General features: G+C 45.7%; 1 long non-coding RNA gene across 1 annotated transcript; it reads right to left on the reverse strand.

Moving 5' to 3' along the window:
• Positions 1-5,047: 5,047 nt before the first annotated feature.
• LOC139435825 (uncharacterized) lies at positions 5,048-7,133 on the reverse strand. Its single transcript, XR_011645028.1, has 3 exons — positions 6,691-7,133; positions 5,934-6,086; positions 5,048-5,768 (listed from the first exon to the last, which is right to left on the reverse strand). It is a non-coding gene; the product is annotated as an uncharacterized lncRNA (long non-coding RNA).
• Positions 7,134-9,438: the final 2,305 nt, after the last annotated feature.

The raw sequence follows: 9,438 nt of genomic DNA on the forward strand, positions 1-9,438 counted from the left end.
TTGCATTGTTTTCTTATGCACAATTACTTCTCTAGTTCTCTTTTCGTCCTGCATTTATTGTGCCCCCCTCAGAAAATAACTGGCCCCCCAGTGGCCCCCCCAGTCAAATTGGTCTAGAACCGCCACTGATAATACGTCCTTTCTTTTGGGTCATCCAGGGCTCTCTTCCAGGCTGTCTTCCTCTTCCTCTTCTATGGATGTGGATGGAGGCAGGGCTTGCCGGGGGAAATTGCTGGACGTCTCGCGGTCAAGCATGAATGGCTTTAAAAAGCTCATGATTGCCGCGAGACGCCAGGGCTTAGATCCCCCGAAAGACCCTGCCCCGCTCCTTTTCCCTTCCTTCTCTAATATCCTCTCCTTCCTGTATTTGTCCCTGAGGGACTTCCACCGCTTTTTGCACACTTCCTCTCATAAAATGAAATGAAAGAATACAGTTAATTTCTTGAATTTAAGAAAATGATTCCTCCATTAATGAAAACCCTTTATCACTGTCAATTGCATAAAAGGTTTTACATGTCACACTTTATCAGAATCAAAATCAGAAACAGGTTTATTGCCAGGTAGCTTTGCACATACTAGGAATTTGACTTGATGTCATGGTGCATATATAAAAAACAAGAAATCTAATATAAAACACAAAATGTTTTACACCGTAATAAAATACAGCTAAATTGCAAAAAGATAACAATTAAATAAAGCAGTAATTTACATGGAAATAGAATGCATTTTTGCATATATATATATATATTAGGGCTGTGCATCTTCACTGGTCTCACGATTCGATTCGATTACGATTATCCTGTCAACGATTCGATTCGGTTCGATATCCCGGTGCATCACGATTCATACCAATGCGTTGCATCCTCAATTTTCTATATTACTGCACATGGCTTATTTTTCATCAATGCATACATGCAGTAAATACATATGAACTATCTTTTTATTATTTAGAAAGTGCTTCAGAAATCAATAACATAAATGTCTTGACATTAATTTATAAACCAAAATAAATTAATTGTATTGGTCTAGCCTCCGTGTGTGAAGTTGTTCCATCCTCAAAAACAAAAAGCTAATGCTTCTGCAGTCTAGCTGCAGCTTCTAGCCACGGTCTTCTGTTAAGAAAGGACACTGAATGTCCTGAATGAGGCATCACACACAGGACGTGAGTCTGAACACAGCAGACAACAGGAGTATTTACAACAGCATATCACAACTAAAATAGTGCATGTGGGTGCACACTCACATTCTCTGTCTTACTGTTACATGAATCCCATGAATGTATGAGATTAAATTATCTTCATTATATCTCAGTGATTAAGTGAATAACAACGTTTCTATCGGGTCACTATCAGCCTGTCACTCATTATTTTTCAGGGAGGGGGCGGGGCTTGGAGGAACGGAGAGGAGACGGTGATCGCGGAAGCTGTTTTCCTCCTGCCTTCACAAACTTTACACACGTATATATCCTCTGCAAATTGCTAGAGGACATTCATACTCTGCAATCCAAGACTTAATTAAATCCACCAAAAACCTGACATGATTGTAACGCGATTATTTTTGAAAAACATAAATCCCTGTCTGTGTCTCTGAGCCGCAGCGACACGGAGTGATTCAGAGCGGGTCCTTCTGCTGCTGGTTCTGGACTGGTGTTCTTGTGTTGGTGGATAAAGCAGACTGCTCGGTGTTCGGTGTTGCTGTGCCGCTGTCACGTCTGTTCCCTGATCTCTGCGTCACCGACCGATTTGATATTAAAGTGACAGAAAAAACGTTATAGTAAAGCCGCGGTCGGAAAAATCAGGAAGCAACGTTACTACTCTATAACCGATTATCTTCCGTCACTGCATCGAGACCGAATCGTCCACGTCCGCATCGCAATGCATCGTAGAAACGATTATTTTCAACACCCCTAATATATATATAACCCCGGAAGCGAAACATTTACATTGAATTCAATGGAGAGAGAAAACTATAGGTGACTTACGTAACCCCAGTCTCAGAGTAACATGAAGTGAGATGTCTCACTATGGGATGCGCCTCATCGCGGAGCAAACAGAAGCATCAATCTCATTACGCCAATCCTGATTGGCTGGTAATCTAGACGTCAGCGTCAGGGGAAATCACCCCCTATAAGTAGCTTGCGCCACGACGCATGCGTCATTCAAAATAAGCACCTCTTCTCGCTTCACCATAGCAAGGAGGGCCGTCTGGTGAGACATCTCACTTCATGTTACTCTGAGAACTGCGGTTACGTAAGTAACCTATAGTTCTCATTCTCAACACTCCGTTCGATGTCTCACTATGGGATATTGTAGCTCCCGTATTGCCAGACGAGCTTATCTCGAAGACCACCGACCAACCAGAATTTAACAGGTGGAGTCCCGACTCAACAAGGTGCCCAGCACTGCTCGGGCCACGCTTGGAGTGGAGACGCCTAGCCTGTAAAAGCGGACAACAGTGAGCGGCGAAGACCCGCTTGCCGCTGCACAGATGTCTTGGATGGGAGACATCCTGGACAGAGCCCAGGATGCAGCCAGACCCTGATTTGAAAGAGCTCGCGGACCTGAAGGTGCCTGCAAACTCTGACTCGTAAGGGTCTCAAAGCAATAGCCTCCACACGACAGTGGGAGAGCCGTTGCTTAGTAACCGGCTTGCCTAATTTAAGGGTTAGCCCAGGACACCAGGAGTGGGTCATTATGACAAGCACCCCTGATCTGTCCATACAGGTGCGTAAGCACAAACTGGACACAGCAAAACCCGCTGCTGTTCCCCGTAGGGACCCAGCGGCTGAGGAAATGTCTCAATATCCATTGGGTACATGTACAGACAGTGTCTGAAAACATTACTGGCTCGCCTGGCGGAAGCCAGGGTCAGTAACAGCACTATGTTAGAGAGACCTGGTGTAGGAATCTCTCGCACTCTGAATAGTGTTAACTCCCTATGAGGGAGTCTCACTATATTCAGGTTGTACCACCCACGGGCCAGGCCCATAAGGCCAAGCGCTCTGGGTGTGGGTGAAAAATCTCACCCCCCGCCTGGGACAGTATGCCCCTGCGTAGCGGGAGCTGCCATGGCTGCCCGCACAGCAGCTGATAAATCTCTGCCAGCCAGTACATAGCTGGCCAGTGCGGAGCTATCAGGATAAGTGTGTGGCGTTGTTCCCTCACTCTTGCCAGAGTTTGGGGAATCAGAGCCAGGGGTGGGAATGCGTACAGAAGGCCCGAAGGCCAAACGTGTGCGAGTGCGTCCACGCCTAACGGTGCGTTTAAGTCGCGCATCGAAAAGAACAGCTGACATTGAGCATTTTCTTTTGATGCGAACAGGTCCACCGCGGCTCTGCCATAACGCACCCACAGCTGGCTCACAATCCTTGGATGTAGAGTCCAGTCTGCATATAGTGGTGCACCTCTGGACAGCAGATCTGCCCCGAGGTTCGACACACCGGTACGTGCGTCGCTCTCAGGGAGAGGAGACGCCCGCTGCTCCATAGGATCAGTTTGCGTGCCAGCATGTGTAACTGGAGAGAACGCAAATCCCCTTGGCGGTATATATACGATATTGTCGTCGTATTGTCTGTCCTCACGAGGACATGGTGTCCTCTGAGAAAAGGCAGGAAGTGCTTTAGGGTGAGGCACACCGGAGGTCTCTGCTCCAGAGACCCCTCACCGGACGGCCTTCATAAATACCTCCCCAACCTGTCACCCCCTAAACACACGCGCTGCGCCCTCCTCCTGCGACCTAACACACCAGGCGCATTTCAAAACGTTGCGGAAGCGGAGCGTCGTGTGTGCAGCCTGCAGTTCTTCTTCTTCTTCTCTTTAATGGCGAATCGCTTCCACTTGGAGCATATATCGCCACCTACTGTTGAGTTATTAAATGTTCATATTAAATCCTTATCCTCAAACTAGTGCTTTTGAGGAATTTGAAGATCAGCTTGTTTGCTTCATTTCTTGATTTATTTTACATATATTGACTTGAAATCCATGTCCTTGATGTTGAGTTGTTCCAGTGCAGTTTTCAGAATGAGTCTTTGCCTTGTATATTCCAGGCAGCTAAAAAATACATGATGTATTGTCTCTGGTTGTTGGCAACCATCACAATTGCCATTTGGATGTTTTCCAATCAGATGCAGTGATGAGTTTAATCCAGAGTGACCCAATGTTATCCTGCTGTTAATGCTCTGTTCTCTTCTACTACTCCCCGAGTGCTTCCTGTTCCCACTTCCCGTTGTATCTGGTATAAATGTCTTTGATGTTAGCCTCGCAGTTGTTGTTGATTTTGGAATATTTCCTGGACATTTGTACTTCTACAAGTAAGTAGGCTACGTAGTTAAATAGTTTATGTTTGTGTCTGTTTAAATCGGGTTTATTGTTGTTATTTCCTATGTTGTTGTGTTGTAGACTACAGACACAGTTAATAATAATTGTAATATTCCAGTTATAAACGACATGAATCAAAGATGTGTTGCTGTATTTTAGTGGTAAAAAAATATGCATTCATCATCATAATTATTCTATATATATATAATTTACAGTGCCTGTAAACCGGAGGAGAACGCTGGCATGTATTCTCCTACTTGAAAGACTACGGGGGGATGGGGGGAGCCGGGTTTTGGGTGCACCCCCTCAACCAGCAAAGGAGACAACAAGGTGATTTTCATCACCTCGTGGCTGAGCTGAGGCTGGACAGCCAACGACATCACCAATATTTTCGGATGAGTGCAGAGCAGATGGATGAGCTGCTGTCCCTCCTGGGCCCTGAACTGACTGCTGTCCCTCCTGGGCCCTGAACTGACTGCTGTCCCTCCTGGGCCCTGAACTGACTGCTGTCCCTCCTGGGCCCTGAACTGACTGCTGTCCCTCCTGGGCCCTGAACTGACTGCTGTCCCTCCTGGGCCCTGAACTGACCAGACAATCCACAAATTACAGAGCTGCCATAGAACCCAAGCAGAGACTGGCTGTTGCACTGAGGTAACATGCACATTTCACAGACAATACATCACTGACCACAAATTTAATAAAGGTTTTATTTTTTAACAATTTCACCCCAAACAACACTTTAAACAGAAACATCAAATATAAACAATCAACACAAAAAAAGTAACTATTTACAGTAAAAAAAACAATGAACTCAATTGCTCAACTATTGTTCGTAAAAAGACTCCTGCCAAGCTGAGCTACTGCTGGAGGACAGCATGTCTGATGGCCCTGTAGGTGTTGATTGGGCGCGTGGGGGTTGGGGTACACTTGGCCGAAAGGCTACTGGCCTGGAGGTGTGAATGGAATGTTGAGTGGCGGGGGGATGGTCAATGGGCTGCCAATGTTGCTGGTGTTGGGTGTCTCTTTCCAAGTTGTGGAAGGTGTTTAAAATACAGACTTTTGCCTGATGTTTTCTGTCTTTGTCCAGTCTTTGCAACATGGGCACAAGACTGAGAGCAAAGTAGTATGACTCCTCCTTCTGAGTCTGGCATGTGTGGTGCAGTTGGAGGTTCCTGCAGTAGAGATATCAGCTGCTCTCCAAGGTCTGTGCTCTGTGGCCTCCTCCTTGTGTCCCGTGTGGAACGCTGGGCCGCTGCTGGTGTGGAAATGGGATCCCTGGGGCTACGGGACCTAGAGGGCCTTTGCCTCTCTGCAGAGGTTGTGGGTACCAGAGGTGGTGGGGCTGGAGATCTACATGCTGTCCTGGCATGTTCCTCTGTTTCCAATGACAGGGGTGTAGATGCTCTCTCCATGGCTTCTACAGGGGAAGGATTGCTCAAGCTGCTTTTTGAACTATATGAAAAGAAACAACATGAAAACAATTAAAACCTTTTTTCTGGGGATTAATTTATGCAATAGGAACATATTTATGTAATTTAAAATAAAGTCTTTCATACCCTTTGCAATACATCATCACAAATTACAAAATTATATAAATTAAAATATGTGCATACATACCTCCTTTGCTGTACATAGGGCAAAAGGAAGGACATTATGTCTGTATACTTCCAGCCCTTTTGCGTGCCGCCTGCAGATCCACTTGGGAGAGATTTCTTCCTGTTTTTAACAAAAGCATCCCAAAGTGACTTCCATCGTGCCTTGCCTTGTCGACTGAAACAAAGAATAGATTCAGATTAATAACATGATTTCACATATTTTTCTTTGCTTTTTTTTACCCTTCAGATACTTGGCTTCCAGGGACTCATTGGTCAGCCTAGCATTCAGCTATCGCCTAGGATGCGCTACTGTGTATGTAATACAATTTATAATAAATGGTTTTGTCTGACAAATGACTGCCAAATTATTCTTGTCTGTCCTCACAATTTATCTGACTATAAATGCAAGATTTTCCACCACAGCATACTGTATTTAAACATTATTGAGAGTATTTTGGGTAGTTGTTATAACACATGAATAAAAACAAACTATAATACAAAAATATAATATCATTATAAAGAGTTAAACACAACTGTATTGATCCCTGGGCGAAATTCACAAGATAAAGTATAGTTAAAAAACCAATATTTATAAAAATATAAATACAATATAATAATATTATAATCTTGATATAGGAAATAAGATCTTACTTTATTGTGAAATGCAAGTTTACTGAACAGTTTTTTAACGACTTTCACAAGATGTGAAACTACTGAATGGCTCTGTACTGTACCTACAAGTATTAATTAACTTTAAAACATTAATATGTAGTTGTTACCTTCCACTCCACAAACTGCAGCGACTAAAAACCAGGCCTTGTCCTTTCTGATGTTGTCCTTGTAAAAAGCATTGGTTACATCGTATAAAATTGTGTGTTTCTCCACTTCCATTATGAACACCTCGTCGTCCATTGTGCGTATCGTAGTGGAGGTGTTGTGATGAAGGAGGGGGGTCTGCTAAATTAGTATATACGCGGGATGGGCCTGGCCCGGATGCTCACCTTTCCACTTCCTGCGAGGGGGGGGCTGCCTGCCCGACCTTACCTTACGGCTGCGCCGCGGCAAAAATAGGATTCATCCTAATTTTAGAGAAGCGCTGCGCCGAGCCGCTTCTGGGACGCGTCTGAGCCGTAACGCGGCGCGTGTGGTGGAACAGCACCCATTGACTAGAGTGGCCGCGATCCTTACGACCGCCGCGGCGCGGCCGTAACGCGGCGCAGACGCTCCTGGTGCGTTTAGGGGGTCAGACATGCGTCCGTGGTGACCACCCTTCGTGAAAGGACAGCACCCATAGGCACGCCCCGTACTAGAAAAGTCGGGTGCAGCCAGTGGCGCAGTGCCGTTACGCATTTCACAGTAACCATTACCCTCCGCGCACCATGACGCGCAGGGTTTAGTTTTAGAGCGGCTACCCAGCGCTGAAACTCCCTCATGTGTAAGCGTCCTAGTCGTACGACCAGGATGGCTGACGCCATGAGCCCCATCAACCGCAGGCATGTTCTGAAGAGAACATGTTTGCGACGCTGGAATAAAGCGAGACAAGCTCTGAAAGCTTTCACTCTTTCCGCTGACAGGCGGGCTGTAAAGGGCACCGAGTTCAGGCGTAACCCTAAGAGTATAGTCTGCGCGGGGCACAACATGCTCTTCTCTGTGTTTATTATGAAACCCAGGTTGAGCAGGTGCTTTACGAGAACATTTGTCTGCGTAATAGCCTCGTGCTCCGACTGTGCGAGAAGCAGCCAGTCGTCTAGGTAGGTCGCCAGGCGAATAACCTGTTGTCTTAACGGGGCTATCGCGGCTTCTGTACATCGTACAAACACTCTTGGACTGAGAGACAGGCCGAAGGGGAGTACTCTGTATTCGTAACAGATCCCCTGAAATGCGAATCTCAGATATTTCCTGTGTGGATAATATACTGGGATGTGGAAATACGCATCTTTCAGGTCGACTGATGTAAACCAATCATCTTGTCGCACGAGACGCAGCAGAGATGTGTGAGTGAGCATTCTGAATTTATATCTTTTTAGATATCTGTTCAGAACCCTCAAATCCAGTATTGGCCGGATTCCGTTCCCTCCTCGTTTTGGGACGAGGAAGTACTTGGAATAAAAACCACTCTGACTCTGCTCGGCAGGTACAACAGATATAGCTCTCTTTTCTAGAAGTGAGAGGATCTCTCTCTCTAGAATATGGGCTGACTCTCCCCGGGCTTGTGAATACAAAATGCCCGAGAAACGAGGGGGGGTGACAGCGAATTGGAGTCTGTAACCCCGTGTTACTGTCTTGAAAACCCAAGCAGATGTTGTGAGCATCTTCCACTGTGTGCTCCTTAGAGCCAGCGGAGATGTCACATCTCTTGCCCTCTGAGACTCTGTTTGTTGTGTCATGGGGCCCTCTAGTGTCTGAACACGGTGGTACCCCATTTCAACAGTCCCCACCGTCACTACGCACGTGGCGGTGGCTTCACGGGCCCGTCAATAATCCGTCCTTTGAGAGATGCCGTAGCTGCTCTCGAAAGGGAAAGGATTAACGGGCCGTTCTTTACAGCTCTAGCCGGCACTGCGTGCGCACGTGGCGGTAGTGCCCTTAAAGCCCCAACCGGCACTGCGCATGCGCGTGGCGGTGGTGCCTTCACAGACCCGTTTATTATCCGCCTTTTGAGAGAGGCCGTAGCTGCTCTCAGAAGGGGATTTATGGTTTATTGTTTTTCTTTTCATTTTTTTGAGCTGCGCCCTTGGCCGAAGCCTGGATGCGTCAGCAAAAAATGGTTTATTCAAACAATAATGATGTGACATGTGTTTTGTGCGGACTTGAGGATCATAGACATATAAAGAGTAGACGCCGCATCGACCGCTGCTGCCTATTGGCGCTGACGAGCCGTGGGGCCGCCATCTTGGACCGGTCACCCGCTCCACTCAGTGTAATCTGTCTGGCAGGCGCAATGAAGTGTCGGCGCATTTTATCAATCATAACTCGCTGAATACAAAACTGATTTTCACGGGGGGGGGGGTTTCTGCAAACGTCATATATGTAGGCATGATACCGGACACATGATTCGGCGTATTTTAATATTCATAGTAGGCTTAACAGCAATAGAATATTCTGGTATTTGATAGCCTATGTTATGTATGATAGGTATTTTGCAAAAGACACACGATATATAATATATACACACACACACATAAAAAAACACTAATGGTCTATATATGATAGAGAAGCATATTGTGTAGGCCTATACTCAGCTATTTTAATAAGTTGAAAAATGAAGAAACAATAATACATTATACATAGACAGAAGTTATATATCAGTAAAAATGAATATCTATGTCATAAAAAATGAAAATGTACTTCTACATCTATATAAAAAATGTAAATGTTCAAGTTAAACACAAGAACATGACACCACCCCGCCCAAACCATATTTACACAAAGTTGCTCATGACACCCGAATGCCCCGTGCACCCGGCTCCTCCAAAGCATGACTGAGAACCTCTTTCTCATATCTTTGGGAAACCATCTACCCAGAG

This window comes from Pseudochaenichthys georgianus, chromosome 19 (genome assembly GCF_902827115.2).
Source record: "Pseudochaenichthys georgianus chromosome 19, fPseGeo1.2, whole genome shotgun sequence".
NCBI classification, from domain to species: domain Eukaryota; kingdom Metazoa; phylum Chordata; class Actinopteri; order Perciformes; family Channichthyidae; genus Pseudochaenichthys; species Pseudochaenichthys georgianus.